The sequence below is a fragment of the Asterias amurensis genome, chromosome 6 (genome assembly GCF_032118995.1).
Source record: "Asterias amurensis chromosome 6, ASM3211899v1".
NCBI classification, from domain to species: Eukaryota; Metazoa; Echinodermata; class Asteroidea; order Forcipulatida; family Asteriidae; genus Asterias; species Asterias amurensis.
This window is the reverse complement of record NC_092653.1, coordinates 20,554,423-20,568,771: the sequence shown is the minus strand read 5'-3', so window position 1 is coordinate 20,568,771 and position 14,349 is coordinate 20,554,423. Positions and strand designations below refer to the sequence as shown.

General features: G+C 40.3%; 1 protein-coding gene across 5 annotated transcripts in view; it reads left to right on the top strand.

Moving 5' to 3' along the window:
- LOC139938483 (mRNA export factor GLE1-like) overlaps window positions 1-14,349 on the top strand; it is a 117,485-nt gene that overhangs the window by 37,164 nt on the left and 65,972 nt on the right. The window lies entirely within an intron of this gene.

Here is a 14,349-nt window from a genome sequence, read left to right as displayed (position 1 = left end):
CTCGTTTGTCAATCAAACGAGGGCGCCTCTCGAGACGAGGGATCCCACGTTCAGTTGGGAAGCAGCTATACGAGACAAACGAGAGAGGACCCGCGAAACTATCGAGTGCCCACGAAATGAACCTGCACATGCAAGGACAGTTTCAGGGATCCTCTTCTTAGCAGTGAAATTAAATTACAACATTTTGAAAATTATTCGCTGTATTGCAAAGATTTGCAGTGAAATGACAGGTTGATAAGATTAGGTAATGTCAGCAGTGAATACTGTTGCCTGTTCATTTAGTTTAAGTTAAGGACGTAAAACGAAAGGAAATAATTACATGCAGTAAACACAAGGAGTGTCAGTATTGATCAATAATGAGAGTAGAGCTGCTTACAAAGCAAAACATTGAAGCGTTGTTATACTTTGTAACAAGTTACAACAAAGTGTAGCAATTTTATAATGTAGTTACAGTTGCGGCACATCTAAAGGGGAAGTTGTCTGTTAGGCTAGTGGCTGGCTCCAAACTCCTGTCTGTTATAGCCGTTTGAGACGTTCCAATATTGTTTGTTAAAATAGTAAGAATTTCCGATGAACTCCCATGTTGTTAATAATAATCGCTGTTAAGGGACATTTCCCCATTTTCCTCGGTGATCCCCGTTGCGTTCTATTTTCCCTCGGCTTCGCCTCGGGAAAATAGAACGCTCCGGGGATCACCTCGGGAGTCATAGTTTTAACCATGGCACTCGAAGCAGTCAATATTTGTATAATACAGAAAAGAAAATCCCCGTGGATTTGGGGGGATTCTAGTACAAAAAATAGCTCACCTCCGATACCTACAAATGCAGAGTAGCACCGTTAAACCGCACCCAAGATAGGGAGGGAATAGGACATGCAGTGTATAGGGCCACTGATTTTCCGTTTCAGAAAAGTGCAAATTCCGTTTGACAAAAACATGAATTCCGTTTCAGGCACAAAAAATTCTGTTTCATGTTTTTTAATTAGATAAAAGGTCGGTTAATACCCAGGGAGACACTTATAAACATAAATTTTGGATAAGTTGCACAGCTGACTTCCTAAATGTTAATTTGAACTGACATTTTTCAAAAAAAAAAACACTAAAAAAGATTTTTTAATTTTTTAATTTTTATTAAATTTTCTGCTGATCGATGCATTAGAAACATGTAAACAGCCATTGCACTGTGGCTGCAGTGTCAACGCACATGATTTGATAGACTTGACTCCAAGTCTAAAAACTGCAGTTGTTTCTCTGCATCAGCCACATTGCATGCATTGTAGGCTAATGACGGAAGTGTATCCACAAGAGGGCGCTGTTTTAGCATGATCACAGACTTGGGACCAAGTCTATGGACGTGACCGTTCTCCCTCCACAAACAAAATGTCAGCCATTTTGTTTTTCGCTTTGCCGGCAGAATGTTGACAGTTTACGGTTTTATTTTAGACCTTTCCGAGATGAAAAAACATTGTATGTGTTCTTATGGATCATAGATAAGCTAGTTTGTGTATTATTGTTGGTAAAAGGGAGGGAGAAAATGCAATTTGGGTGAAACAAAAATGTAAAAAACGTGCCGTGAATAATGCCCTCCGCAACGTGTGTACTGGGTGGAAATTGGAATAGAATGATCCACGATTACGTACTTTTTAATGGTCTGATTTCTGATGCTTTTTTAGTTTGACAAAAAGATCCTTAATAGAGAATGCAATTGCAATAGTTTTGGCCTGAAGAACACGAAAAAAAAAAAAATCTTATTTTTTTCTTTTCTTTTTCCTAAAACTGAAATACCGTTTTCCGTTTCAAAGGGCGCATTCCGTCCGTTTTCCGCGATCGCGGAAAATCAGTGGCCCTAACTGTAGTGCCCAGGGTGTACACATCTTAACTAATTATGCCTGAATACAAATGAAAAACAGGAGTTGTTAAAGGCAGTGGACACTATTGGTAATTACTCAAAATAATTATTGGCATAAAACCTTACTTGGTGACGAGTAATGAGGAGAGGTTGATGGTATAAAACATTGTGAGAAACAGCTCCCTCTGAAGTGCCATAGTTTTAGAGAAAGACGTAATTTTTCACGAGTTTGATTTCAAGACCTCAGATTTAGAACTTGAGGTCTCAAAATCAACCATCTAAACGCACACCACTTCGTGTGACAAGGGTGACTTCGTGTGACAAATTTTCACAGGTTTGTTATTTTATGCTTATGTTGAGATACACCAACTGTGAAGGCTAGTCTTTGACAATAGTGTCCACTACCTTTAAGACATACCAGTTTGCTGTGCTTTAGGTGCACTTACGAGGTCAGGCCGGCAGTTTTTCTGTGTCTCCGGGCTGTTGACTGCTGCTGAGTGTAGGACTTGTCTGCCCATGCGGCCGTACGACTGCAGCACATCTCGTAGTTAGCAGGAGGTGAATGTTGATGGGTTTTTCCAGCAGGCTGCTGCATAATCTCTGGAATGGCCACCCCCTGAAAAAGAGCTAAAGAGGTAGTTATACTCCTTGTTTGGTGAGCTCGTATAGGAACCTGGTTAGCTTTTGGAGTTTGGTCCCGAGCCTTTAATGCCTCTCCACTCATTTTTGGCGTACTTGAGGCTTGCAGAGAGGGTCTACCCATAGCCAGCTGAGATGTCATTTGCATCTGTGGTGGCTGAGACTGAACCTGGGCAGATATTGGTGCCGTTAACGGTTCTTCCAGAGCCGGTAGAATGGGTATGGCCATAGTAGATGCATGTCGCACCTGTGTCGGCCTATGATGAACCTGAGAAACTTTCCGCGCTGTTAACAGTTCGCCTGACAGAGCTGATGCTGGTTGGTCTCTATATGCTCTACTTGGAGGACCAGGCATTGACCCAGGAGGTTGAGTGGCAGCAGGTCCCGGAGTTGTTGTAAGGCTTATAGATTCAACAATCCACCAGGAAATAGAAGGCGTTGATGCAGCATGGTATGGCCGAACTGTCGTGATGAATAGCTGCATTGTGTCACCCCGCAGTCCCTTCGTCCGGGCGATGTAGAACTTCAGAATGCGGACAGGGTACCATATCTTGTCCTCCTTGATGCTTGAAAAACATGTTAGACTTGGGAAAAAGATATCTGGGGGTGAACAATTTGGCGACTGGTTCTTAGTAAGGAAGCCGATGTGTGGAATTAGAAGAACGCCCCCTGGTTCTAGCGTCCGTCGATATATCAAAAATACTCAAATACTCGATATTTATTGACATCGAAATCGCCGATGTCATTTTTTTTGTCATATCGAAATATCAAAAATTTTGATTAATCGAAAATTTTCGCTAATATCGAAAATGTCGATGTCACAAAAACCTACCTCCATGCAAAAAACAGGCATGCAATTCGTCATTCAGCTGAAGAAAAAAAGAACAAAAAACAGAAAATAATGTCACAGCGTAAACTGAAGATTGCCGCCGAGTGTTTTGTAAATTTTTCATCTGGTTCCGGCCCCGCACCCCCTTATACAACAAGCAGTAAAACACAACGGAGCTAGAATGTATAGAAGGTTATGCTGTACGAGGAGAAATGTGTAAAAACACATAGAGCCAGACTGCATGCAAGTGTAGAACGTATGGTGTACGAGGAGAATTATGAAGTTCGTGTTCTAGCTGCATATTAGTACATTTGTGTGTAAACAAACAAACAATACCGGAAATCGGAACATGCCTCATGGTGTCTCAATCATGCGGGGATCGCCTAGCGAGCAGAAGCGGCAACGAAATCATGTCTTTTCTTCGTTGGTGGTAGGAAAAAAAGGGGGAAAAAGCGGAGCATGGCGGGGTTATTTTAAACAGGAAGGATCAAGACAAAAATCGGTAAATACAAACCCTTCTTAAACTGTCGGACTTCGTTTTTTTAAGAACTGTTTTTAATTGGCTTCATCCTGAATCCTGACGGGGAAAAACTTGTTTAATGGAGTATACTCGATATTGAATTTTCGATATACCGGTTATTAAAAAAAAACTGACATCGACAGACGTTACCTGGTTCCCAGCGCAAGTGGCCTGGTTCTACGGACAGAGCGTGAAGTTCACTTCTCTGACGGGCCGTGGAGGCTGCTAGCAAAAAGGCTGTTTTGACTGTCAGCAGATGAAGAGAGCATGAACCAGCTGGTTCGAAAGGGAAACTTTGACAAATGAAGAAGTACTCTTCCAAGGTCCCAGGAAGGAGTTAGCCTTTTAGTGGGTGGTCTGTCAACAAACATGCCCTTCAGAAGATGTGAAATAGAAGTGTTGTTAGAAAGATTGATGTTATCATCAAAACCTCTATGTATAACCCCAATTGCGGACCTGTAGCCACAAATTTGGTTGTAATTTGGAGGTCTGATTAAAACAGGTGAAGAAGAAAATCCCCAACCTCTGTTAAAGATGCAGAATGGGGACTGAAACCTTTCTTGTTGGACCATTCTGCCATTTGATGTTATGTTGTAACAAGCGATTGTCATATGTTCTTCTGGTTGAAGGACGTCTACTCTTGGCTGCCAAGGCAGCAGCGTCTTCTGAAAGGCCAGCTGTTCAGAAGTTAGATTTGATAACATCTAGGCACACAGATGGAGACTGTCTGGGTCCGGATGTAGGAACTTTGTGACTGGTTGTGTCAACAGGTCGGGACGCTTCGGTAGGATGGTGAGAGATCGGATCAGGAGATCGAGAATCTGAAGGGAACCACACCTGCCTTGGCCAAAGAGGGGCAACCAGAGTTATCTTGCAGTTCTGTCGTTTCATCTTTTGCAGTACTCGAGGTAACAGGGAAATTGGGGGAAAAGCATACCCCAGGAGGCCTGTCCAATCGAGGCTCAGGGAGTCCAAGCTAGAGCTGGAGCATGACGTGTGCAAAAGGTTGGAAGCTGGTTGTTGAGATGGGATGCAAACAGGTCTATGTGAGGTGTGCCCAGAATATTGAACATTTGTCGAACTGTGGGACGGTGGAGGGACCACTCTGTTGGCATTGCTCGACCCCGTGAGAGTGCACTGCGATGACGTCTCTTTCTCGGATAGATGGTGCGCCTGTAGTTAGATCTGATGATGAATGCACCACTTCAGAAGTTCCCACGTGTGCATGCAGAGGGAAGGAGAGTGGGTACCCCCATGGCGATTTATAAGCCATTATACACTTTCGGTAAACAGTATTGTCCAAGACCCACACTTCGTGTATCACAACTTATATATAAAATAACAAACCTGTGAAAATTTAGGCTCAATCGGTCATCGGAGTAGGGAGAAAATAACGGGAAAACCCACTCTTGTTTCCGCGCATTTCGCTGTGTCATGACATGTGTTTAGAATAAATCTGTAATTCTCGCTATCGAGCATTGATATTGTTTTAATGTTTTCTCAAAAAGTAAAGCATTTCATGGAACAATATTTCAAGAGAAGTCTTTAACCATTACCTTCTGTAAACCCTGTAAATTATTTGTAAATCTGTGATTTTATTATTTTTATTATTGTTATTATTTTCTTTTCTTTTTTCTGTACCGAAAGTTTATAATGGCTTTAAAACCACTGTACGGTGTATGACTCTGTTCTCTATTTGCTGAAGAGCCCTTTGGACTGCTAGAAGCTCCAGCTGTTGATGTGAAGTAGCTTTTTCGCAAGCGACCAAGTTCCCGCCACTGAAAGATTGTCCAGGTGGGCACCCAAACCTGACAGTGAGGCATCCATGTCAGTGTCACTGACAGGGTGGATTGAGGAAATGTCGTGCCGCAGAGAAGGTTTTGATGAAGAAGCCACCATTTGAGATGGGATTGGATGAAGGAGTTGACCGGAACTGGTTTGGTTATGGCATCTGTTCGGGGTCTGTAGTGAAGGAACAGATGAAGCTGAAGATGGCGCATGTGCATTCTGCACCATGGCACAAGGTCCACAAGACTGGCCATGAAGCCAAGTAGGCGGAGCCAGGCTCTTGCTGGGAGCGTTGATGAAGAAAGGAAGATTTGAATTTATTCCTATAGGGTGAGGCAAACGTTCCATAGTGGGGGAGGCTTTCCCGGTCAGCAAGTTGGGGGATGCTCCTAGAAATACTGGGCATTAGGATGGAACTAGAGAAGACTTCTCTACGTTGATAATGAACCCAAGTTCCTGTGTATAAGCTTTATGGTCTGAACGGTGTCTGAGTAGGTGGGGCCCACGATCAGCCAATCGTCCAGGTACATACAAATGTGAATCTGCTGTTGACGTAGAGCTGCCGCAACGACCTTGGTGATCCCTTATATCGAGGGCAGTGGCCCACCAGCCCTGAGGGAGAGATTGTAGGACAGTTCTCAGTATTTCCATCCAGAAATGCTTGGGTTGGATGACGTCATTGAGGGGCCGAAGGTTGATAATTGGTCGCATCTGGTTGAGTTTCTTGGGAGCCAGAAAGTAGATCGAGATGAAACCTGGGCAAATGTTGTGAGGAAGAGGGAGTATAGCCTTCTTTTCTTGCAGGAGAGCGATCTCTTCCTCTAAAATGCTCTGCCGTGCAGAGGCCTTTGGGACCGGAGTGGGTCAGTTGGGAAACCTGAGAGGTTGAGGTGGAGGACTTGTAAACTCGAGTTGGTAACCTGAGGAAAGGGTTTGAAGGACCCAAGAGTCTGTTGTGATTGAAGTCCATTTCTGAGTAAAGTCTGCCAACCGACCCCCCACCGGTCCCAGAGCCAGTGGGATATGTTGTTAATGGCATGTAGAGTCATTGTTTCTTGGGTCCTCTAGGCCACTGCGTCTTGAAGGAGCGTGTTGAGCTAGAGGTTGTTGTGTTAAATGTAGAGGGTTGGGAGCGATAACTGGGCTTTGCTGTCGAGCGAGTTAAGTTGGTTCTGGGGCGACGTAAATTCAATTGGTTGAATCAACGAAAAGACTCCTGGTTGTTTTTCCTGCCCTGGTCGTTGGTGCGGGAGGGCAGCGAAGAAGATTTATTGGAGGGACCACGCAGGTTGATTTTCTCGTCGGTCTTTAGAGGCTTAGCCTCTTGAAGCATGACCTCGTCTAATTTATTTGCGAAGAGGTCACTCCCGAGAAGAGGTAGTTCTTCCATGCGTTCTTTAGAGCCCTGTGAGGGCCAGTAGCCAGTAAAGCTGATCAAGGATGACAGCAAGTTTCCCCCAAAACTCGAACGCTACACAACGACAATTTATTAATCAGACGGGTCAGACATTCTCCATACTTATACATTTTTTCCCCCAATACTCGAATGTTACAAAACGGCAATTTATTAAACAGACGGAGTTTGGATTACCTTAACATTTAAACATTTTTCCACAAAACTCTGCAACTTTTACCGCGAAACTTTTTCCCCCCAAACAACGGCAATTTCCCCCAAAAAGTCAAACGTTACACGACGGCAATGTATTAAACAGACGAGTCGGACATTCTTATAGTTAAAAAAAATTTTCTCCAATACTTGAATGTTACAAAACGGCAATTTATTATACAGATGGAGTTTGGACAATCTTAACATTTAAAAAAAAAAAAAGATTCCAATACTGGAACGTCATTTTATTAAACAGATTGAGTTTGGACTATCTTAATATTGAAATAAAAACATTTTCCATTACTCGAACGTCTGAAACGGGGCAATTTAGTAATAGTCGGGTCGACCATTTTTTTCAATACTTGATACAAAAGGGCAATTTATTAAAAAGACAGAGTTTTGATAACTTCTTTTCCCCAAACAACGGCAACTTTTCCCCAAAAGTTTTTTTCCCCGATTCCCGAACAATGGCAATTATCCCCAAAACTCAAACGTTACACAACGGCAATGTATTAAACAGACAGAGTTATGACAATCTTACCATTTAAACATTTTTTCCCAAAGCTCTGCAACTTTTCCCCAAAACCTTTTTCCCAAGACAACAGCAATTTTTCCCCAAAACTCGAACATTAAACAACGGCAATTTATTAAACAGACGGGTTGGACATTCTTATATTTAAACATTTTGTTCCCCAATACTCGAATGTTACAAAACAGCAATTTCTTAAACAGACGGAGTTTGGACAATCTTAACATTTACACAAAAATGTTTTTTAATACTTGAACGTCAATTTATTTAACAGTCAGGGTTTGGACAATCTTAACATTTAAATAAAATGTTTTCCATTACTCGAACGTCTCAAAAGGGCAATTTATTAAACAGACGACATTCTAAACGTTTAAACAGGTTTTTTTTGTCAATACTCGTTACAAAACGGCAAATTATTAAACAGACAGAGTTTGGACAACCTTTTTTCCCCAAACAACGGCAACCTCTCCCCAAACTTTTTTTCCCCAACCAACAGCAATTTTCCACCAAAACCCGAACGTTACTCAACGACAATTTATTACCAGACAGGTAAACAGACGGGTCGGACACTCTTAATAGTTATACATTTTTTTCCCCAATACTCGAATGTTACAAAACGGCAATTTACAAAACGGCAAATTATTAAACAGACAGAGTTTAGACAACCTTTTTTCCCCAAACAACGGCAACTTTTCCCCAAACTTTTTTCCCCTCAAATTACAGCAATTTTTCCTCAAAACCTGAACGTTAATCATCGACTATTTATAAAACAGACGGGTCGGACATTCTTGACAGTTAAACAAAAATGTTTTCCAGTACTCTCTAAATGGCAATTTATTAAACAGACGGTTAATCTTACCATTTAAACATTTTCCCCAAAAACTAGAACGTTACACAAGGGCAACTGATTAAACAGACGGGTCAGACATTCTTAATATTTACCGGTAAGCAATTTTTTTTCCAGTACTCGAATGTTACAAAACGGCAATTTATTTAAACAAGCGTACCGGGCATTCTTAACATTTTTCAACAAAAGTGTTTTCCTATACTTACAAAATGGCAATTTTTTAAACAGACGGAGTCAGACAATCTTACCATTTATACTTTTTTCCCCAGTAGGCCTACTCAAACGTTACGCAATGGCAATTTATTACAGACGGGTTGGAAGTTTTTTTAAATTTCAGAAACAATTTTTTTTTTCAATACTCCAACGTCTCAAAACGGCAGTTTATTTAACAGACGGGGCGGACACTCTTACTATTTATAAAACATGATTTCCAATACTCCAATGTCAAAACGGGAATTTGTTGAACAGGTGGGTCGGACATTCTTAACATTGATTGAACACTAATGTTTTCCAATACCCAAACGTTACGAAACGGCAATTTATTAAACGGACGGAGATTGGACAATCTTCGGCTACCATTAAAAGAAAAAAAAGTTTTCCACTACTACAACGTCTCAAACAGCAATTTTAAAAGAAGATGTAGTAAACGATCTTACCCCACCACGCAAATTTTTCATTGGACGTCAAAATCTGTCAGCCAGACTGTAGGGACAAACTTTAGAAATCTGTAGGTATTTTTTTAAAACAGAACAACTTCAACACACCACACGAAACCACATCCATGGGTTTATTGAAAGAGAGTCAGGCTTGGAAATCTTGTTGATACACACAAAAAAAGGAATTGTCAGACTCTGACTTAACAAGTTTCTAGACGAAGAGTTTTTAATATTTCTTATCCCTTCCCATGGTTTTACAACTTTTCAACGTCATTCCCCAAAGAGTAAACTCCTCCATTATGAATGAAATTCATGATGACTCCGACACCAATGGAAGCGGGCAGCTTGAATTTTTTGGTTGCATTCTTTATTATCATGTCCGTCTGTCGGAGTGTTTTTTGTTATAGCCCTATCTGAGATCATCCCTTACAGAAGCAGCCTGTGTGCTTCGCGTGGCTTAATCTTTGTTCTGTGTGTAACGAGGGCTATCAGCGAACACGAAGACCCCGTCACAAAAAGACGGTCCTAACGAGCCCCGTTTCACTCACTCGCTACGAGGCGTGTGCACCCGATAGGGGTAATAATAACACCCTCGTTACAGCCCTCGTTTCCTCTGCATGCCTCGATGGCAATTTAGGGGCTGTACTGTACATATTCGTTTGTAGACCCCATCCACACACCACTATGGGTTAGTTTACTTCACTCTACTTACCGGTAGAGCCAAATTAGTAATTTGCATAGACTCACACTGAGGAAAGGCGGTGGGTATACGCGGTGCTACTGGGGGCGTAAGACCCAGGCGCGTTCCAAAGTTAAGAGAACGCCTCGCGGACCCTAAGCCTAAAATGGTCCATGCTGATTATGGTCCATGCCGGAACGAATGGGAGGTTTCGTCTCCATGAGTGAACAAAACTTAAGTATTGTTAGCACTCTATATGGGGAAATCACCTAATAAGCATGATCCCTGACGAGGTGGAGCTTGTGCTGGCTTCACATCTCGGCTAGCCGCCTGTAACACAGCTCGACCTGCTCTTCCATCCACCTGCAGAACGTCCTTCACGTAGCAGTCAGAGAACATGGAAGGGTTCTACTAAACTCACAGCTACTGAGGAGGGAAATACTAATTCACAAGTCTCTATGATGTTAAATTCTGACCCCCCCCCCCCAAAAAAAAAAAAAAGTGGAGTTCAGGGACTTACTTAGTCACACAGAAGGGGGTCAGGTAAAAAGCAGAGCGTATTTTGTGTGTACACTTGAGACATGCAGTACAAGGAGGGGTGCTTTGTTTTTGTTCAGCTGGCTTGCGCTTTGTAAAATATGCATTTGGAGGTATGGGAGGTGATGATTTTCTTATAATATACATGTCGAATAGATAATCCCTGTGGTTTTTGGGAGAATTCCTTGTGTCGTCCTCATGAAAAGGTTTCTGATAAGTTTCAAGGTGAAACCTTCAATGAAATGAAAGGTTAAATTCAGTTTCAATCTTCAGTTCAAATGCTGTAGAGCAGAGTTCTAGGGAAGAAGAAGATGGGGAAAAAAGGGGGCAAAAACATTCAAGAGGTGCTGGTATTGCACAAACCCCTAAAAATGGAACAATAACAAGAGGTGTTCCTGAGTGTTTTAGCCAGAACAAAATTGTAGGGTAGGGGCATTAAAAAAATCAGAAATTTCAAGATGCTCTCTGGTGCAATCTAAGCCAGTTCAGAGACATTCATCTGAAATTGTTTAAAATTATACAAATAAATGCTATGCAGTAAAAGTTTGTCCACACAACATACTGTAAATGTTGGGCCCTTTGCTTTGATACCCATATACATATTTTTGTTTAAAGACTTAACAAAATTTTAAGGAAGAGGCTTTTTAAAAAAAATCTTTAATGGAGAAATTACGATTGTTTCCCATCTGTTGTCCACACGATCTAGAATTATTCGATCATGAAGCCGATATTTCATGTGTTTTTTTGTATTTATTTTAAACAAATTAATTAATTAATTCATTCATTCATTCATTAATTTATGTAAAATCATGATTCACACAAGTGTGTGCAACCAATACAAACATCAAAGAGTTATTAAGAGTCAGTTCAGGTAAATAATTGACATAGTTGCTCACGGTCAAAAAATGATTTTTTTTTATTATACTTTGTGGGTGGAAGGGCCTTGGGGTGCAAGTTAACAAAATTGCATTTTCAATTCTATATATAGCCCGTTGCCATGGTTACGGCTTTTAGCTCATATTTACAACTCCACCCCACCAAAATGCAAAATTATTTCAAAAAACCTTTTATATCACTACAAAGTATCATCCTTGGCCTTCCTTGAGAAAAAAAATTATTGCTTTAAATATCACCCTTGTGCTATTTTTGCATCATGCATTACACTATGTTTTTAGAACTTGCAAAATCGACATTTTTACCCTATTTTTGGACCCCAAAATGTCAACTTGCCAGGGGTCTCAGAAAATTTTCCTTTCGGATGTGATTAGGGCCAATATTGGTCTTTCCATATCTGGTGTCAAAAACTTGGGCAATTGTATCCTGTTTTGACAGTACTGCCTCAAAACTAGACTTTTTTCCCCAAAACGTGAAAAATGCCTTTTTAAGGGTCTTTTCACATAATAGCGACATACGTGTCCACGGTAAAAAAAAAGGAATATTTTTCTTATACTTTGTGGATGGTAGGGACGTGACAACATTTACATTTCAAATCATAATAAAACACGTTGCCATGGTAACAGTTCATTTGTGTTTAGGCCACTTCAGGCCGATTTTGGGGTCTGAAAAAACGTTTTTTTTGTCAATATTTACAACTCCACCCCACCAAAAAACAAAAATATTTCATAAAACCTTTTCCATCACTACAAATTATCATCCTTGGCTTTACTTGAGACAAAAAATATTGCTATAAATTTCACCCTTGTGCTATTTTAAGAACATGCATTAGAGTATGTTTTAAAAACTTGCAAAAGCAACATTTTTTACCATAATTTTTTCCCTCAAAATTTCATTTTTTCAGGGGTCTCAGAATATTTTCCTTTCGGTTTTGATCAGGGCCAAAATTTGTCTTTTTATTTCTGGTAAGAAAACCTCGGGCAATTGTATCCTGATGTAACAGAACTGTCTCAAAAAGTGACCCTTTTCCCTGAAAACATAGAGAAATGCATTTTGAAATATTTGCTTCATTTTGAATTTATAACATTAAGAAGTTAGTAATAATTCCATCGATCTGGCAGCTTTTCATTGTAGGCTTAGTGCATTACCAAACATTGATCAGGACTTGTTGATGACCTAAATCTTAGAATTTGCCCCGCCCCGGCCCCACCCTGGCCCCGGCCCAATCATATTTCTTGACATTGCATTAAAAAAACAAAGTTTTGTGAACAGCGCCTCTTTTTTGAAAGTCACATTTTTTAATTCCCCTTGCACATCAAGAAAGTTTGTACTGTCTTAATTTTTTATTGGTTCTCAGAATATTTCCCTTTTGGTTGTGATTGGGCTATCATTATGGTTTGCATGTCTGCTGGGGAGAAACACTTTGGTTTATTGTATCCTGTTGTGACACTTCTGCCTCAAACATGGTAATTTTTCCAAAAACAATAAAAATGCATTTTGAAGTTATCCCTTAGTTTGAATTGATAAAAAACAAAAACGAGCATGCTTGTTAAAAAAATATGGCACTGTTTCCATGCTCTTTAAGTAACAAATAAAAAGTTTATAACCATGCTTTGCCACTGAGAGTTCTTGTTTTGTCATGACTACTTTACCTAGTTGTACAGGTATGATTCACATTGCAAGAAGAGAAGTAGTGCGATGAGCATTCTTTACTATTCCTGTCTATACATGGCCTTATAACAGTCTTCTTGGTCCCCTGCCCGCTACCAAACTAAACATTTTCATCCCTATCAGAACAAAGAGGCTCTAAAAGTGAGCAAGTACTGTATCCAAAGTATCTAAATGGCCATTCACCTGCTTTGGCCTTCTGTAAGCAGTTCCCCCATCCATGGTGGGGTTCCTTTCAATTGTACTGTTGCAAACAATAAAAGAGTTGTTTTATTTAACGTGATAAACAATTCAGCAGGTAATGTTTGACAATGGTTTTTGTTGATCGTTCTCAGAGACAAAATAATCAAACTAGCCTGAATAAACTTTTGTCACTGCAATTGCATCTTACTTATTTATGTTGAGCAGGTGCAAGTATTTACAACTTCTTTCAATGTTGTTTCATTAAAGGAACACTTTGCCTTGGATCGGTCGAGTTGGTCTTTGAAAAGCGTTTGTAAACGTTTATTACAAAATGCATATGATTAGAAAGATATTTTAAAAGTAGAATATAATGATCCACACAAGTATCACTCAAAAACATCTTTCTAACCATGCATTTTATAACAAACGGTTACAAACGCATTTCAAAGACCAACTTGACCGATCCCAGGCAACGTGTTCCTTTTAAATGATCTCTTACGCTCATCTTGCAAATCGTTAGTATCATTGTTTTTAATGAGATCTTGGCAAACTTTTCCAACACTTTTAAGCGGGCTTTTTAATTTCCCACATTTGTGTTGGACATGATTGGATGCTCCAAACCATCTGCCTCAAGCACAGACACTATAGATGTTGTTTATGATCTCTATCTCTATGAAAAGTTTTACATTTGGTAGCAGGCAGGGACCAAGGAGAGTAGGCCCTGTATGAAAGACAACTTGTAAAGAATGCTCATCGCACTCTACTTGCAATGGGAATCATACCTGTACAATAGGTAAAGTAGCCAAATCAAGAACTCTGTGGCAAAGCATTGGTTATGGTTTGGTTGGATACCATTATGTTTAAATAAAAACTTTGTATTCATTACTCAAAGGGCATGGAAACAGTGCCAGATTTTTAACAAGCATGCATTGTTTTTGGAAAAATTACTATACTTAAAGGAACACGTTGCCTTGGATCGGACGAGTTGGTCTATGAAAAGCGTTTGAAACAATTTGTCATGAAATGCATATGGTTAGAAAGATCTTTTAAATGTAGAATATAATGATCCACACAAGTATCACTCAAAATTGCACGTTTTTCATTTTACGTCGCGAACTAACGCGGTC